Source organism: Protopterus annectens, chromosome 6.part0 (assembly GCF_019279795.1).
Source record: "Protopterus annectens isolate FY-2018-M chromosome 6.part0, PAN1.0, whole genome shotgun sequence".
NCBI classification, from domain to species: Eukaryota; Metazoa; Chordata; order Ceratodontiformes; family Protopteridae; genus Protopterus; species Protopterus annectens.
The window spans coordinates 596128748-596148675 of NC_056737.1; the positions used below are offsets into that span (position 1 = coordinate 596128748).

At 40.2% G+C, this 19928-nt stretch overlaps 1 protein-coding gene across 2 annotated transcripts in view; it reads right to left on the minus strand.

The window, feature by feature from the left end:
- The window catches only part of FANCM (FA complementation group M), a 2552324-nt gene that overhangs the window by 1210896 nt on the left and 1321500 nt on the right, over window positions 1-19928 (minus strand). The gene's annotated exons all lie outside the window — the stretch shown is intronic.

The following is a 19928-nucleotide window of genomic DNA, read 5'->3' on the forward strand; positions in this document are numbered from 1 at the left end:
TGTACAAAATGGCACTAAACATAAACAAATGATACAAAATCAAGATAAATACTCAATCCCTTCAGGGAAGTAGTCATAAAAAGTCCATCTCAGGTTTAACAGTTATATTCATATGTGATAAACTGGTCTGTTAAGCCAGAAAGATAAAACTCTGAAAGACTGAAGACTGTAAAACCATTGCAACAGACGATACATTATAGAATGCTGATATCAAGACCAGCATGAGGAAATTAAATTGTGCATGAAATCATTACACAGCAAGTGAAGCAGGGTATATGTCAGAACTGAGTTTTTGAGAAATCTTCTTTCACTTTCTGGCTTGTGCTTGCAGAAAAATCTATCACTAGCAGAAGAAAAGAATCTACCCAGAGAGGAAGGGAGAGTGGAAAGGTAACTGGTACCGCAAACCACCACAGAAAGGCCTCCTTGCCAGATCAGCTGATGAATGCATCTGTTTCACCCAGCTTTGGGAGATGTTGGGAAGAATAACAAATAGTGAATATTATAAATCGTCCTGAATAGAAGCAGCTTACATGACATCCAAAATTTGCAAAGGAAAAAAAAAATCAGAGTCCTGAAGCAACAATGCTCCAAAAGAGGTCCAAGTCTGGGTGGAGATCATTGTCTAAGCAGAAATACTTACTGAAGGTGTGAATCTATGATCAAGTGGCTATGGCATAAATGCTCAGAAAAGAGAAATTCTTGAAGCAGCCACACCTCTGGAAGACTGATCTTTGAAACTAGAATGATTTGAATAGCAGTTTGCTTCATGACTGTAAAATATGATAGTTAGTAAACAAAATTTGAAAAGGGTCTGCTTGGCAACTTCCAGTTCTTCTCTACCACAAAATGAGAGAGACAAATATTATTTTACTCTGCTTCTCTGAACTCATACATACTCTATACAAATATGCAAGCTGGAAATACACATCTAGGGAACAAAGGGTTCTCCAAAAGATGACAGAATCATAGGAGGTAGAGGGTCCTACACCAAATGCCTCCAGGAACACCAACTCATCTAAGTTGGGTTTTTGGACAGATCACCCCGCATGCTGGCATAGGATTTCTATGATGTCTCCAAAGAAGACATAATCGAGGGTGATGGGGGGAGTCCGGCGAGGAGTCCAATTGCCGTCTTTTGCACGTATGTTTCAAAAGGAGCTCCTGGGGGAGGGTCTCTGGGGAGGACTCTGAAAACTCAGGCCATTCCCAGGGGGAGTTTCTTGGTATGGAGAGGTGACAGGCTGTCCCTGAGGGGGTCAGGATGGCAGATTCCGGACCAGAAAAAGAGGGAGTCAGTACGGTCGCCGAGGACGACAATGTCAATGGTCTCAAAGGGGCTGACAGAACTCTCTCCACCACATCAAAAGCAGGGGGAGAACGAATCCCCAAAACTGGGAGTAGTACCAGATCCATCACCCTCTGCTTCGACGGGGAGCCAGATCTGAGCCTCGAGGAGCTGAGACTCTGAGTGGAAGGGCTGACTCTGAAAGACTCGAAGCAGACACCATCCCCTCGGATCCGGCACCGAGACTACGGCTCCAAGAGTCAGATGGCCCCAAACTGGTCAGAGCCGGGCCATGCAGGGCAGTGTTCAGAGTTGAGGAACTTGGGACCGCAGGTGCCCACCCAACGACATTGAAGATCCAGGTCCTACTGTAGGAGGGAAAGGAACACACATGAAGGTAATTGTTCACTATACATAGCCTAATGATAAGGGTATGGTAACAGAGGATGGTTCATGAGGGAGTGATGGCTTTACAGCCATAACACCTCAAAGTCAGTGACACCATCCACATCTGTGAGAATAGTAGTGTAAAGACTGTGAAGCTGTAAAGCCAAGAGTTAAAGAAGGGTCTAGAACATGGGCCCTCCACCTCATACTCGCCCCATGCTGTAAAAATCTTTGCCTTCCTGTCTCTGCCTACGGAGAAGAGCTAACAGTGAAGAATGTTGAAGTTCTGCCCTACTGAAGGCATTCAAAGGAGGAGAGAGGACTCCAAGACTATGGAAACAACCAAAGCCTGCATCTGTAAAGTTTTTCTAAGCCAGGAATGCTGCCACAGAGTCCCTCAAGTACAGCCACCAGCTGCAGAGGCATGGGAAAAACATGAAGCTCCTCCTCCTTTAAAGCTCCTGCCACCACAGCAAGTACCCTGATAACCACACTAAACAAAGGAGAAACCAAATGGCAAAACATTGCACTGAATCTGATGTGGAATCTACAGCAGATTAAAGGAACCTCCTGTGCAGACTCTCATCCACTGATGTGCAAAACAGCACATAAAATAGCCAGTGACAGCATAGAGGTATCTCAGTGCAAAGACATCTGGGAGGCATCATCCAAAAAGTAATAAACAGAATGCATTTACTGCTGTCTAAGATGCAACAAACAGTGAAAATATAACCCTCAAAAGTTCTCTGAATCAGGAAAAGGTTTTATTGTCTGCATGTGGAGTATAGTTTGCGTTTTCTAAAATGTCCTGTGGTGACTAACTTGTCTTTATTGGAAGAACTTCGTATTGGAATATCTAACAGATTTAAGATGTGGCTTTCTGAGACCATGTCTAGAACTCAATTGTCCATGGTGCTGAGTAATGACTATCCACGGGGCAAGCTCAGAAAATCACCCCCTTACAGATTGTTCTATATGAAAATGAGAATTGTGACTGTAGGGACAACTCCGTCATCTTCCCAAAGATTCAGCTCTTCTAATAGGAAAATGACACTTCTTGATGTTTAAATTTTATCATGTTAATGGGGGACGGGTGAAACCGGGAGGTACAGCATTAGTTTGTTTATTTTGGTCAAGGCTCAACTTCTCTTTTGGAAGCCCTCAACCAGGACTAGGAGGTCTAACCAAAGTGGACATCACCCTGGAAAAGGATGATCTAAGCCACATGCTACTGAGTGCAAGCACATTTCTATGGCTGCTGACTTAGTCATATTAGTGTAGTCAAAACTACACTGTATTACATGAAAGGCTGTAGTGGAAGCTACAGTAAGTTTTTTTTTTTTTCTACAGCCTTACTGATACCAAATTTAGTTAAGTCAGCTTTTTAAAAAAACTGGAATATTGACTTGTGTCCAGTGCGCTTACCTGGTTAATGAAAGTACAACTGAAAATGATAAAATAAAAACTACCCAAGAAGAATGTGTCCCTAAATGTCTTACTAACCACCAAAGTGACATGTCACAGAGTTAAAAATGGGAGTCAGCGAACTGTATGCCTGGCTTACCAGTAACTCAAACATTTATATCTGTGCAGTTACTGAGACATTGTTTCACTGTACAAAAACAAACATTCTAAAAACAGTATGCAAAAGAAAGATAAGTAAATTGAGCACTTTTGTTCTTTTTAATTTCAGAACTTCTCCAGAATGAATTAATCCAAAATAAACCCACACTTTATGGGCTATTTCATCATAATCATGTGATTTTTTTAAACCTATCAAATACTACTACTTTAAATATCCCTGTAATATAAATTTCTTCACTAAATGAAATATATTGGATAACAGCATATACATTAAATTATTAAAAATCTCAATTTATAATCTTTGTGATAGCGAAAAAAAATAACTTGATATTAATGTGCTTGTTAAGACCAGGCTCCTTCAGAAACTGTTTAAATTCATCAGATGTACAACCCCATAGGAATATTAAATCATCTATGAAGCATTTACAAAAATATATTTTATAAAGAAAGACGAGTCTTTAAATATTCCTGTTCCCATCATACCATTACTAAATTGGCATACAGTAGTGCTACTCTAGCACCCATTGCTACCCCTTTCTTTTGCTTAAAATACTTAGCAAATGTAAAGACATTTTCTAAAACAAGTTCTAAAAATGTAAAAAAAAATTGTATTAATGATCATATGTTCAAACACTGTAAATGCAAACAATAATTCCTTGCTCCTGATGAACAGTAGTATATAATGAGACAAAAACTAAAGTCGCTAGAATGACATTACCTTTCTTAAATCCAAAATGATGTAATAAATCTAATAAATGCCAAGAATCTTTAAAAAAAAAACTCCATTTCTATATTACTGGATTCAAGACATGATCCAAATAAATCAAAATTGGCTCAGTCATAAAAATCTGCAGCTACTACACATACCTTTCAACTGTCTAGATTTTCAGAGAATGTCCAGATTTTTACCTCTTATTTTCAATCTTTTATTCATAAAATGTATGATTTTCTGGCAAATCATTTACGGTTGAAGTCATCAAATAATGACAGACATTTGAGTTTCAGAGTTTAAAGCCTTCAGAAAATATATGCGAATGCAAAATCTGTTATTTTATCAATTTTAAGTTTATAAGAGCAACATTTAAAAATTGTCCCTATTTCTTGGGCCCTTCTTCCCCCCATTATTTTTGGCTTTGTCCAAATTTCTTGCACAAAGAAGTTGAGAAGTATGCTACTACATATCTAAAAGGTGGTTTTAATTTATCTTTGTGGATTTTCGATATACCAGACAATCTAGCCATTTTAGGAAAATCCACTTTAAGAAAATTATATAAATCTATATATCTTTTACTTAATATATCAAGTAATAAATTGCCAATTACTGAAAATTTATCACTAATACACCTGACTGAAACTTCTTCATAGCAGTTGTCATCACTTAACACATGTGAAAAATTGCTGTATTATAATCCACTGTATTGGTAATACCACCACTGCCTTTATCAGCTTTCATCACCCAAATGTTTGTATTTTAGGTAAATCAAAAAAAGTGTTGTTCTCCCTTTATGATACATTACAAAATTTTCAAGTTAGTGTTTGCCTCCAATTTCTGTCTGAATTCCTTTTCACAAACGTCATTAAACACTTGCAAAGTGGTACGCAACACTGGATTATAAACACTTTGTTCCTTTAAACCAACATGTTTCTCACTGTCAAAATTATTCTGAACAGCAGCCACTACTTGACTCTTAAGCATGTAGTTACAATAAAAGGTGTACTTGCCTGATGGACTTTGGGTTAGTTACATAGAATGCACACAGACATCTAAACTAAGGATGCCTGTCATCCGTGGAGTTCAGTTTTTCAATCATTTCTGTGTTACTTATATATGCTCAGATTTGCCTTAATGATGCTTTTTGCATGCAGTAAGCAAGTACAATTCTTCCCTGAACAAGTCACATTAAAACCAGAATAATCCACTTTGATGTAATACAGCTGTTTTCAAGGCCCACAGAAACACACACAGGAAAGGATTTATGGCTCATCATTAAAAGATAATGAATGGAACATACCAAAAGAAACTAGTTGCTGGGGTCAACAAGTTCATCTAGGCTCCCTGTGTTCCTGGAAGCAAATATCATGCTAAATATTCTGAAAGGCTTTTTTCTAGAGACAATATTAGGCAACCATTCACTGATGACATCAAACATTACACCAGACATTAAACATGATTGGGATTACTGGTTACAAATTAAATCCAGAGGCTCTATTACCCCAAAAGCAGACAGTAGTTCAAAGGGTGAAAAAATCTTTGGATTTCTGGGGCACTTCCTTATATGCAAAGAAGAGATGATGTCTTACTCCATCATGAACTGGACTGCAAAGTCTCTCACAACACAGTCTTCAGAAGAGAATTAAACATTCCCACCAGATCATTTGTCTGTGCATAGCTGGGAGTAGTCTTTAGGTGCTTTTTATAACAGCACTTCCTCAAACATGCCAGAAGGTCTGATAAAGACAGCACCTTCAACTTTCAGTATTTTCACCGGGATACCTACCTTGCTGAAAATGCCTAGCAAAGCATTTGCTACCTTCTCTGCTTCAGGCCATTTCTTCTGGGCACCTATGGGCATAATCCACCATTTCTAGGATATATTTCTTATCTGTGGAACTTGGGGTACTCAGAGGTCTCACAATACCCTCAGCTATCCTCTGAAATTGTTTCTCAATAACAGGAAAAGCCATCAAAGCAGACTTGGCTTTCTTCTTCAGCACGGTCAACCTTCTGGCACTGCTCACAGGTCCTGCATTACCTTAATTTTTTTGCAATTCCAGGCCAATAAAAATTTTGCTTAAGCCATCTTTTGGCATACATTATGCCCATATGGCCTGCAAAATAATATCATGGGCTATGGCCAGAAGTACCAATTGGTAGGCCTTGGGTATTAAGAACTGCTGTATTACATATCTCTGTGGCCCTCCTTCAGGAAACCATTCCCTGTTAAACAGTCTTTTGCCCCAGTACATGGACACCCTGTATCCTTGGAATACCTGCAGTCTCCTTGACTACCTCACTCATATCCTGTATAGCACAGTCTAACAGCTTAGCCTGCCTCAATTCCTCCTCCTTACAGATCCTCCACAGCTCCTCTTTTAAAGGAAGTTTGGTACTGTCGGCCAGTGGTGCCTTCAGTTCCGGCTGTCACCTTCCACGGGAAGTCCAGTATCCTTTGTCTAATAAGGCTCAGATCCTCGGTTACTGCTACTGACTAGTTCTCCTTCTAAAATAGCCACATCATCAGTCCCAAAATGGAGTGTGGGGGCTCCAGCTGGGTCTTTCTCACCAGCCTTTCTCACAACACTGCCTTCATGACTGATTGCATGTTAACAACATGTACATTGGATTCTGCACTGTCAAACTCATTCCCTATTAGGACATCAGCGAGAACGTCCTCAAAAACAGCCAGATTCTTGCTGCCTTGACCCTACTTCACAATCCATATAGACTCTGAGCATAAGTACCTGAAGAGGTTTCCTGCCTGAGGCCCTAACTGGAGTTGACTGCCTAAGCAGGTTGTGCTCTTGTCTTAACACTGTAGGTTTGACTATGGTTTTGTTGACACTCTCTTTTGGCAATGATCTCTATATCCCTTCCCTTCTACAGTACAGGACACAGATTTTGTGACATATACAGCTGTTGTCTCTAAACAAGCCACTACTGTCATTTCTGCCATACAAGTAGAGTTACAGCTTATGTGAAGCCCAGACATTCCTCAAAACACTCTATGGCAGGAGGAAATTTTTTGTACCTCCTGGATGGATGTGATTTTCTCCATACCCATGACTCTCATGCCTTTAGGTATCAAATGATCTTTTCCTTTTTAAAGAGGTTTGCTTTCCTCTCTCTTCTCCTTCCAGCTGTTGCATTTGCTCAGCTGCCCAGAGTTCTATACATTTCATTTCAAGTGATTCTCTGTACTTCCAGTTGGGCTTGAAAGTCCTCTTGGGAAGAAAATGCCTGCCTTTGGTTTGTCTTCTGCAAACTGTCTCCATGGAGTATTGTGCACAAAGTTGCCTTCATCTCCTCCATAGACATATTAGCATGCTGAATTCCACTGGCTTTACATTCCTTTGTCAACTGGACTACTGACATTTTACCAAGGTTGTCAAGAGTTCATTTTAAACTAAGCTATATAAAAAATAAGTGAAGTACAGAACCAGAACTATTTTACCTTAAGGCTGCAAGGGAGAACACACACACACATACACCCATTTGGTAACAAAGCTGTTTTAGGTTGAATAGCTACAGTTCCAGCATCCTTACCACTAGCCACTAAATGAGATGGTGAATCAGCACCACGTCCCCTAAATTTATGGTATAAATACACTACTGCCACCAATGTGACACCCAGATGACACAATGTCACCCACTCATGTCAAGATGGCAGGCACAGATGGGGCTTGAACCCTAACACTGGCATCCAAGAGTGACTAACAGCAAGAAAGTCCACACAAGTTTTTTTTTTTAATAACTGCTCCACAAAGTACTCTTTGGCTGAAACAGCAAAGAAACAAAATGCACTGCCGTGATAGTCATGGTCTTCCAACCTACACACCCAAACTGGATTGGACACAGGCTACTTACAGAACCAAGTCTAAGGACCTGGAAGTGTTTGGCCTGTATCACCACATTCTGTCTGTGAACCAGTGTCTTCCAGTACTCCTGTATCCATACTAACTGCCTTTCTCGCAAAGTATTATTTTCACATGCATGTGTACGCAAACACACACTCCCAAGGAAGGCTGGCAGAATTCTCCAGCTCTCCATAGGCCTTCGTTCTGGCATGGTAGTACTGCCACCATCCTGAAAAAGCCAGGATTGTTAGTTATCTGCTGGTCTTAAATCAAATGAAATATGAAATACACCAATTAATTAATACTGCTTTCACTAGGACTAGGTGTTACGCAGTCTAAGGGGAGATGTGTGCCATACAACATACTAACCAACAGTGAAACTATCAATTAATAGTGTATAAATACTATCATAAATAATTTAAAATGCCAACCATAACAGTTTAAAGATCAACAAATTAACATTACTTAAATAATAAATAAAACAGTGCAAAAAGAGTAAAATGTGCATATGTTTGCACACAGGGAAGTCAATAAAAACAGAGAGAATGCACACAGAAAACTAAGTTCCAGATATCAAAGTTCCCCAGACAGTTGTTGTGTCTTTCGGCTTTTCCCGGTTAGGGGTCGCCACAGCGGAACTCCCGTCCGCTAATGATTGGCAGTAGATTTTTACGTGTTGGCTTGCCAGGCCTAACGCACGACCTTCAACGAAGGAACGCCCATTCACGCATGTCGCCACACAGAAGACGCTCTGAGAATCAAATGGGCAACGTCTAACTGTGAGGCGACAACGCTACTGCAGCACCACCACTGCAGTCTATAGAAATTGTGTCTTTAGATAAAGTAAACTGCTACTCACGGATGGTTCCACACAAACAAGACGCTATCAACTTACTACCAACACACACAGTTATATTTTTTCCAGCCTCAAAGCTACACAATATCATCCATCAAAAACATCCTGTTTTGTATAAAACAAGTAGCTAGGCCAGTTATTTTATTAATCATAGCATCTGAAACAATTGCACATACACATTGATATCCGTTTCCTTTGCACTCCAAATCCACCTTGGTTTGTTAAGTCAATCAGCAATATAGCCCAACAACAGGACCGTTCCAGGTTTTTCATCTTTGTTAGTCACATTAACAATAGAAGATAACATGTTTTGGGATCCAAAACATGTCAAAGACATTCCATATTCTTTGATATTCAGAAAGACAAATGGTCATACATTCTTCTAATCATGAGACCAACACTCGACTGCAGATTAGCAAGTGAGAAGAAAAAGAAAAATCAATACCTAACAAATTACATTTTTAAATGTTTCCTTTAGCCTGGCATTATCCTGGCTTCACAAGCATTTCCTTTACTTTGGAATTACAACTAACTTTAGAAAACCTTTACACATAAGGCTTGTGTTTCAAAAATAAAGAAAACTAGAAACAGTCTTTCCCAATACAGACACTTCAAATCAGCACCAGCAGCAGACACAAAAGGAGGAATGGTTAGCTTTGCTAACATGAAATGCACATATCATGAAGGGACACTGTTCTTTACAGCAAGTGTGAAAGGTGCATTTCAGGAAAGCTTTGCAAACATTTAAGAAAGCCAAAGATAAACTACTGCAGACTTGACAGAAGGCTGGACGTGACAGCAAGGTGGCCCTTTATAGATTATTAACTTGGGCATGTATCAAAATGTTATTTACATCTGCAGATACTGGTGTTGAAAAAGAGTTCAACCTCTTGGAAGTTGCTCAAAGAGAAAAAAATAAATCGTACTTCCAGGCTTTTCTAGTCACTATGAGAAGAAATAAGACTTCGCACAGCAATGGCAGGTATGAGGATTCCCTGGCTATTAATGAAAATAGAGCAAATAAGCATTTGGTTGAAGGAAATGAAGGTCTGGGTGAGGGTAGCAGGACGAATGAAGCAGCAGGATTCTGTAGGACCTCAACTGTATAGGCATTCCAAAAGATGCCATGGTGGTAGAAAATACACTTATTTACTGAAGCTTGAAATGGGCAATGAATAACTTTGGTCTTATTCTGCTTGGCTTTCTAAATGAACTTTGGAATAAGTGGAAATGGTGTAAAAGCATAAAGAAATCATGGAAGGCATTTCTGGAAAACATCTTCCCTGGGTATTTATTATACTAGTGGAAGTGTATATGTGGGAATAAAAGTTACTGCATTTGGCAATGGCTTAGAATGCAAAGAAATCACAGCAATCCTGCTGCTGCCAGTGACAGATGAGCTTCTGTGGTAGAGAAAGGCTGAAAGATTACTTGTGAAGCATCAGTAAAAGTAATGCCTGAAGCTAGAAAACTGGCCTCCTCAGAAATATGACTGAAGTCATTATTAAAAAATGAAAGCACTCATTTATTTAAAAATAAAGCTATTTAAAGACAGCAGATGGATCAAGTGTGTTAATCTGGATGCACGGGGGGGGGGGGTGTAACAATGTTTTAGTTCTGGGAGCCAGAATCACAAGAAGATAACTACCAGGGATCAGGTCTCCACCCCACCCCCCCCCCCCCAAGGTAGCACATCATATTAATCTCACTGGTTTTATAGGAATATGACTAGTTAACAAAAAGTAACCCTGTTGATATAGTCCAATTCCATACTCTTATAATTTCAGAACAGTGGGGGAAGGGGTGAGTTCACAAATGCTTGATTCAAACCACAACCATGCTGTATGTGTAAGGACACATTAGCACCTTAGGGCAGACAGCCCTGAAAGACCTGCACAGTTAGGACTGCCTTCACCTCCAGAATACTGATGTGCACATTTGCCTCTCTCTGACATCACACATATTCGACTGTCTGTCCTTGACAATGCCCCATCCCAGCCTAGGGTAAAGGCATCCATGGTGACTCTGACGACAGAGGTGAGGTTTTTCAGCTGTGCCTCCTACTGTTACATAACTTTAATCCAAAAATCAACATGAAATCTTATGTTCATTATAAAGCTGAAAAGAAAGTGGAATAAAAACAAAATTCCGTCTGTCTGAGTGGATACTCTTAGATGGTTCTTTTGCTGCAGTTTCTTTCCATACTCTTCTGAAGAAGTGAGATGCCTGTCAAATGGATAGGGTGTGGCAGGGGAGGGGTGTGGAAGAAAGCTTTGTACCCTCTGAAAATAACTGTCCAAATCCCTTTGATGTGTATGATAGCCAGTCACACATCTAAATCGAAGTACAAACAGCTCCCCGACTAGAGTGGAACACAAGACACTGCATCTGGGATTAGACTGCTGCCCTCCTAAAGAAGAACTGTGGAGTCCCTGGAACTCATTGATTATTTATGATTTTGGGCCAGAGTCCATTCTGGAAGTTTCTGACACCTCACTGGTTCCTTCCCTTACTTTTAACTGATGTAAGCCACACTTGAATTTTAACTGACATGGACTATTCTGTGTCCATGAAAAGATGTTCTGAGGAGGCTGAAATTAATGTCAACTGCTGTGAGGGTGGTCTTCATCTCCTCCATATTCTCAAGTTTTCCCTTAACTGCTGGTCCAAACAAAAGGTCAGGTATATATGAAATGTTATATTACAAAAAACTACTCACTAAAGGCTACATTTCCTTTCCCCAAGAGTACATTTTCCTCCTTAGAGAATGATCCCTATGCTTTCACATATTAAAGTATGACTTTGCAGCTTCCTCACTTCTTTGGCACTTCCATGCTACCAGCCTCACCAGTGTTGGTATGAAATGAAGTCGCATGATACTTTCTGTAGGAATTTGTCTCCCTTGCATCATTTGACTTCTCAAAATTTTAGTTTCTGGTCAAGCAAAAATACATAGCAAGTATCCAGAGTGTGTTATTTCCCCACTCACCTGAGGTCATGAAACTATTCTGGATGTAAGAATTCACAGTTATTTTACTGTGTACTGCATTTACAGCTGCATTCCTTTCCTCTCCAAGGGGCATTAACCTACTGAGCTATTAAGAATTTACAGCTCTTTTACTCTGCATGGTGAAGATGAAGACAAACTGATGCCACTGACTGCAAAATATCTAACTGAACAGTTAAGTGATTCATACTTTTAGTCTAATTTGAACACATTTTTAGCAGAAGACTGCTTATTGCTGTATACTTAAATCATGACAAAAACCTCAGAGGACTGACCAACCCTGGAAGAAACTTTCAAAAACTTTGTCCAGAGATTCTCAAACTTAGCAAAATTTCTCATTACCTCCACTCTAACTAAACGGAAATGTGATACGACAGAAGAAACTGGAGCAAATTAATCTCGGCATCCATGCCTTTGAAGTGCATTATAGATCAGAAGTTGCTTTCCAAGAAAGCAAGACTACATCAAGATATCTGCCACCATGTGTACACTCAGGGCTAAAAAAAGATTAAAAATAAATATTTAATGTGCTGGTGGCAGGTTATGATAGTGTAGAACTCCATGGTAAGATAAAAAATAAGTTTTTAAAGTTTTTGCCTACAGTGGTCCTTTAAGGAAAAAGGACTTAAAATCTTCAAAGGAATCTAAGGGAAGGTGCCAAGTATAACAGTGAAGCTATCTGAGGAGGAGAACCTGATCTGTGATATACAACAATAAGTAACCTGTTTTCTTGCTTATTTTTAGTAGTTATTGCTTATTCTAGATATTTATAGCAATTTTATTGTATATTACATACTTCTACTGTATTTCATAGCTATTGGCTCACTGCTGGTTTTCTGCTGTGATAAACATTTCTGTAGTGTTTTCTGCCTAAAATAGTTTAGGTTGTAGCTGTAATATTGCCCATATTCCTGCTTGTGTAACTAAAAAGTTTCCCACCTCCCCTCCCTATTGATATCTTGTCTTTATACCTGCTGGCCTTGCAGTTGCCCACCCCTACTCTAAATTTGATCTTGGACACTCCTCCCAGTCTAGTGTCATTAGCTCATTCTACCTAAGACATAGAGACCATCTGAGAAGGCCAACCCACTTAGTTCTTACCTTTTTTCCTCCTTTCTCCCTTTCTTAAAAAAAAAATAAAAAAATTGCCTGAATCTCTGTTCTGACTGTGCTTCTCAAACATTTTGAAAATATAGAGTATATTTTAGTGCATTTATTAAAACTGTATTTGCCTTAATACTGCTACAACTCAAGTGCTCTAGGTTGTGCTGAATCTGAATTGTTTTAGTGTTGTTTTAGCTGCTTTTCTGTATATATAGACTTTTCGGTAGATTAGCTACTTATTCTACTCTATTACTGCCTCTTAAATCGTTTTTCAGTTGTGCACTTGCCTTGCTTCATTTAAAAAGTTTTAAATTGCTAATTTTGTAAAGTTTTAATTGTATTTACTGTTTAGGGCTACACACTCAAGTGTGTTAGCCTTTCCTGTGTTTATTTACTGCATTATCGCATTGTTTAGCCTGTTTTAACCTAACCCCCCCCCCCAAAAAAAATACTATCTTGTTTGCTCGTTTCCCACCTTTCCTACTTAGTATAGCCCAGATCCAAGGCTTTGCTGGTTTCAGGACTTTATTTTCTGTGTTCAGAGCTATCCAGACGTTGCTGTGGTAGAGGGAAGTCCTACTGCTTACCAGTGGGAGTGGTGAGCATTATACTGCCTATCTAACACTAGAGGGGTGGTTTCCAGCTCTGACATTGTAATTTTATTAGCCATTTTGGGCTGATTTCTATCCCTTTCAATTTTCTGACTTAAAAACACATGTGTTTGCTCGTTGTTCACATCATGCAGTGCCACGGGGCTAAGGTTAAACTATTCCAGGTGCCAGAAAGTGTGCTCTTCAAATTTTCCCTTAGAACGTACCTGGTTTCTCAGTAGTAGAACTAAAATCTGAACCCCTGTGACTAGCACTTGCTCTAGAAACTGCTGGAAAGCACTAGGAAGCCTTAAACTGCTACAAGCACTCAACTCTCCTTGTTAATAAGGAGAAATTAATCGTAGGCACTAAACAGCCTATAATTGCAAAGTACCTTGCAGAGGTAAGGGAAAACAGCTCTTGTACTTTACAAAAAAAGCACTTAAACAGGCATGTCCAAGGGTCAGCTTCCGGTGATTTCTCCTGTCCACCTGGTGAATCTGGGCATACTGGGGCAATGCAGCAACTGCCTCATGTACACAGAAAACCCTCTCCTACTACCACCCAACACTACAACCTGCGAGAGATGCACTTACATAGCCAAACTGGAAGCAAAGCTCTCTCCAGCCAAGATTGTGCTAGACAGTCAAGAGGAGAAGGTTAATACCTCTACTACACCTCAAGCAACACATAGCCCTTCAAAACCCACACCATCAATACCCACACATAGCAACACTAAACCCACATATGCGGAGGCCCTTAACATTAACATGCACAAGCAACAAGGACCTCTGAAGCTGAAACGCAAACAAACATCAATCACAACCAAAGTGACACACAGCTCACAACACCAGTGTGCCACCCAACAACAGCCCCTAAGGCAAGACAACGTACCCAACACTTTAGTCATAGGTGACTCTATAGTCAGGCAAACTGATGTCCCACTCACCATGCTGAGCAAGGAGAAAATTACAGTTAGCTGCCTGTCAGGTGCCAGGATCCGCCACATAAAGCATGCACTCAAGTCACTCCACAAGTACAAATACAACTCTGTCATTCTCCATGTTGGAGTGAATGACTTGAGACATACCTCCCAGGACTATATGAAAAAAGACATAGAAGAGCTCTCAGATCATGTGGCCCAGGCAAGTATGACCCTAGCCCTGAGTAGCATCCTGCCTTCACCCAGAATGATACCACAGTATAAGGACAAAATGATCGACTTCAACAATTGGCTAAGCTTCTGGTGTCATTCAAAGGGGATCCAGTATCGGTCTGCCTGGGACGACATGATCGACAAACCACGATACTTTGCCAGAGATGGTCTGCACCTGTCACCCCTGGTTACTGGCTAAAGATCTTGTCACCTCTATAGAGCCTTTTTTAGGCAAGGTTCAAAGGATAAAACCACCACCATAAAAGATATAAGCGTGCTAAATCTGAAGGTAATGCTACTCAATGCTAGAAGTCTAAAACCTCAAAATGCACTCTCTAGAGCCACTCATAAAATAGAGAACATTGATATCGGTGCAGTAACTGAGACCTGGCTCAAGGCTCCAGAGAGCACCCCTGCAATACCAAGCTACAACTCTTATCCCACTTTTCGGCCACCAAACCAAGACCGAAACGCTAAAGGACTAAAAGTGAAGGAGTGCCCATTATTCACCAAGGACATTCACACCTACAGGCAAGTTGCCCAACAGAATGCATCTGAAATTCTCCAGTTGCAACTAACACTAGGTAAGACTGCAATCCAAATTGTAGCTTGCTACAGACACCCCCCCCCCATGCCCCAAGATTCTCACTATACCTTTCTAAACATGCTGGAAAATATTAAGATAAAACCAAACACCCTAATAATGGGTGATTTCAACTACCCTGGCATTAACTGGGAAAACTACTCGGGTACCAACACCTTTTCCCAACGGTTCATGGAATTCATAAATTCCAATGCCCTGGATCAACTAATCCATAGTCCCACTAGGAGCTCCAATATCCTAGACCTGGTCATTACAAACATGGAACCTAGATGCTCCACACCAGTGGTCACCCCCTCATTGGTCAGGTCTGAGACCATAAGCAAATCACCCTCGTCATCCACATCCCACCCTCATCCCCCAGTAAGGAAACCTCCATAAAAAACTTCTCCTAAGCCAACTTCATGCTACTCAAGTCAGAAGTGACAAACTTCATGACACCCATGCAGATGGGAGCAGAAAGTTCGACTGCTGAATCCTACACTAAGGCACTGTATGAGCACATCCTCTCGTGCATGAATCTTGCCATCCCAAATAGAACCAAGACGCTCTCCCTCCAAAAAAAGGAAGCCAATCTGGTGGTCCCCTGCCATAAACAAACTATACAACAGAAGGAAGAAACTGTTGCAGAAAAGAGGAAAATCCCAAGATGCAAAAAAACTCCCTTACCAGCCTCAGTAAGAAGCTGAGATCCTTCATTAAATCCTCCAAAGCTAGTTACGAAAATAAAATTGCCAAAGACAGCCACAAGGCATTCTATAGTTGTCAAGAATCTAAATGGCAATGCTCAGATCTGCTCTGAGCTACAACAGAATGGCATTAAATATACTGATCCCAAGGATATTGCCAATATCCTGGCAGATTGATTCAGTGCCAACCACTCCCCTCTCACTCCCTAAAGGGCCCATCTCAATACCAAAAGATTGCCAAATTCTGGTAATCACGGCCGCATAGGTAGAAACTGCACTCTCCAAAGCTAAGAATACAGCATCCATGGGACCAGACGACATCCCAAGCTGTGTACTACATGAACAACAAAGTGAACTGGCACCTCACCTAAGAGTCATGTTTAATCATAGCTTCACTCAGGCTTTGTGCCCACTGAGTGGCGCACAGCTACAGTTATCCCACTCCACAAGGGGAGATCCACCTTGGATCCTGGGAACTACCGTCCCATCAGTCTGAGCAGCCTGATCTGCAAAGTCATGGAATGCATTATCATGGAACTTATAAACAAAGACATTGGCAACCTTCAAACACGGGACACCACCAAGTTTGGGTTTGTGAACGGCCGATCTTGTCTCCTGAACCTAACTGACTTCTTCGAATCAGTCTCCAGAGCTGTGGACAAGGGTAAGGCGGTCCCTATAGCCTATCTAGACCTCGCCAATGCCTTCTACACCATCACCCACTCTGGAATCATAGATAAACTTACTAAGCTGGGCATAAATCCCTACGTCACTCAATGGGTTGCCAACTGGCTTACTGACAGAACCCAGCTGTAAAAGTAGCAGACTCCAAATCCAGCTCCAGACGAGTGAAAAGTGGAGTACCTCAGTCCTGGGACCACTCTTGGTTGGCATCTACTTCTCTGAAGTACAGGCCAACGCTAAGGGACTCTGGTTAACAAAGTTCGCAGATGACTGCAAACTGGGAGCCATTATTGAATCCCAAAACGATGTGTATATTCTACAAAAGGGCCTTACAGAAACAGATGTTTGGTGCCAAGAAATGTTTAGTTATCCCCTTTGGGAAAAAACATGTACCCATGACTTACCACATAGGTGGCAGTACACTAAACACAAAGCGGGATGAGAGACTTAGGGACACAGGTGGACAGTGGTCTCACCTTCGATAACCACATCGTCACAACAGTCAGGAAATCCTTCTATGTGGCACACTTCATCACTAAGGGCTTTTCATCCAGAAAAAAGGAGGTCATTGTCCCACTGTACTCAGCCCTCATTAGACCCATTATAGAGTACAACGCCCCATTTGGTATGCACCTCACAAGACATCTGCAACAGCTGGAAAGGCCGCAGAAATACCTCACTAAAAGAATCACAGGAATAAAGCAGATGCCATATGCTGACCACCTAAAATAATTCCAGCTATACTCTGTGGCATATCGTTTACTCAGAGGCAATCTCTGCTTAACATACAAGGCCATGTCAAACCCTGAGTTGTTGGACATGCTCCACTTAAAGAAATCCCAATCCCTAAGAGCCACATGCTCCAGGCATCTAAACCTTGTCATTACATTAAACAAAACATGCTGGAGGGATATGTTCCTGACCCAGAGACTCCCCATACTCTGGAATAGACTGCCCATACATGTCAAGCAGAACGCCTCCTTGGCCCTCTTCAAAAGGAACCTTGATGATTGGATGGGAGACAGAAAATTCACCCCGGGGATGACGTCAGTCACCCTGCTAGACAGGGGTCCAGGGAAGTAAATATTGTGGGAAGAAATATCCAGGGAATTGTTATGGCTATGCTTGTATAGGCCCTAAGCTGAACTTAGTTAAGATGTAATAATGAAGAAAAAGAAAACTAGGAGCATTTTTTTTTTAAGAATGTAACTACTTGATGGATTTTAAAAAATCCACTCAGAGTACTTTGACAGAAATGCTGGGCGAATTAACAGTAGTAACAAGCAAACGGATTCTTTTGAGGTGGGATACAACATCTGAATTACATAGAAGAGTAAGGCCTTACCAAGTTTAATGCTGCTAACAGCCAAAAAAAAGCAATTACTGGAAAATGGAAATCAAAACTAACAACGGAATTTTTAAATATTGTAACGGAGGTAAAAGAACTAGAGGTGGGATCTTCAGAAAAGGGAAGAAGCAAATTTTATATAAATAAATGGAATTTGTGAGAACAATGAATGCAGAATAATGGTCAGCAGAAAGAGCAAGATTTAATGGAATACAAGGACTAAATAATGTATATAATGTTGTGGTAAATATGTTAAAAAAAAAGACTTGCAGCTATAATGAAGGAATGGGTAAAAACTGAAGGAAGGCGCATTACTTTGTGGGCTGAAGAATGGAATACATTACTGTTAACTGAAAAGGTACATATGGGCCACAGAAGAGTTAGGATACTTGCACTGGGTAAGTGTTTGAATATCTTTGTTGCTGCAATGGGAATGTTGGACTTATTTGGATGGTTAAAATGCCCCTGTGTTGGTTATACATGTTATTCTCCAAGGTATACATCGTACAATAGAACTGACAGGTTGTGTCCCAAGAGCATACCTACTTATTTCATAAAATGTATATGTATCCAATATCTATCTCTGATCACTTGCCTCTGGTCTGTACTTTAACAAGAAGACATGCTCTTCTCGATTTCTGTTTGGAGGTTAAATCTTTCTCTTATAATGAGAATGTTGACACAGTGGATATACAGCAGTTGTTTGGCCTAATGGATTAATGTCCATACCCCTAAATTCCAATTCATACCCTTGGGATGGGAAATTTTCAAAAATGACTTACCACTTTTTATGAAAAACTTGGAGAAGCAGGCCAGAGACAGAGCTCACATAACATTAAGGAGTATTCAGAATTCTCTCAGGGAGGCCATTACCAGTTTAATGAGAAGTGATGAAACCTCTAGAAAACATCACAGTTTTTGACAGGATGAATTAAACCTTTTTATTTGCAGTTATGGAAAAAATTGACTTTCCACAGCACTTCATTTCATTAAAGATTAAAATAGGTTCCAGACTACTGTAACCCATTAAGTTACAAAGGGATACTAAGCAGGCACCCACATCCTCCCCTATTTGCTCTTTACTTAAAGCTGTTAGCTGAGAGTTTACAGAATTTACTCTATCCGGTTTATGTTTTTCAAAACCATCACCTATCACTTTCTTTATACACAGATGATTTACTGTTGTATCTATCTAGGTAATCCAGAAGAAGAATCTTTTTATGAACTGAAGAAATTTGGAAAGGTATCTGCGTACAAAATGAATGAGTCCAAACCCACAACCTATTAAAATTAGTTATATATCATCTCCACAAACTGTTGATAAAATCCCTTTTTTAGCTGAGACATGTGGCATCACTCATATTGCAGTAAAATTGTTAGATAATGCAGATAAATCAATGACATACACTTTAATACTATAATCAATAAAATTAAGAACTACTTTACTTTGTGGAGAACCTTTAAACTAGATTTTCAAAAGAGTAATTCTATTACCACTTGTTTTCATATGCAGTACAAAGCAACCCACTTTGTTCTCCTGATCAGTTTTTCAAAACAGGCCAAAAGGTGTCTATATCATTTCTATGGTTGAGTCAAAAGCCCAGACTTGGCTAAGATATGTTATCTCTGCTAATGGAGCAACATGGTCTTTCTCTACCCAGCATTGGTCTGTATGTTGCCTCTGCTTAGCTTAAGATGGCCTAAGGCCTCTTCTCCATCTCCAAAGGTCAGTGCAAGCTAAAATCTATAATGTGTGATGACCTGGGAGACTTAAATTCATTTTACAACAAGATAATGATTCCAAGGTCAAGGAAAGATGGTCTTAGCTCAACAATATATATTGACAACTGAAATTATGCAGGTGGGCATTTGATTATACAAAGACCAAATCCTAGTTGTACAGTATATATCCACATTCATTAGGTAACAACTGTAATCCCTTTAACTAAGCTATAAAAGCAAGACTGACTTAAGTACCATGGCAGTGACATTGGGACTAGCTATGCATTCTTGGACAGCAATTTAGAGCAAATTCAGTCTGGAATAGGCTGACAACTAT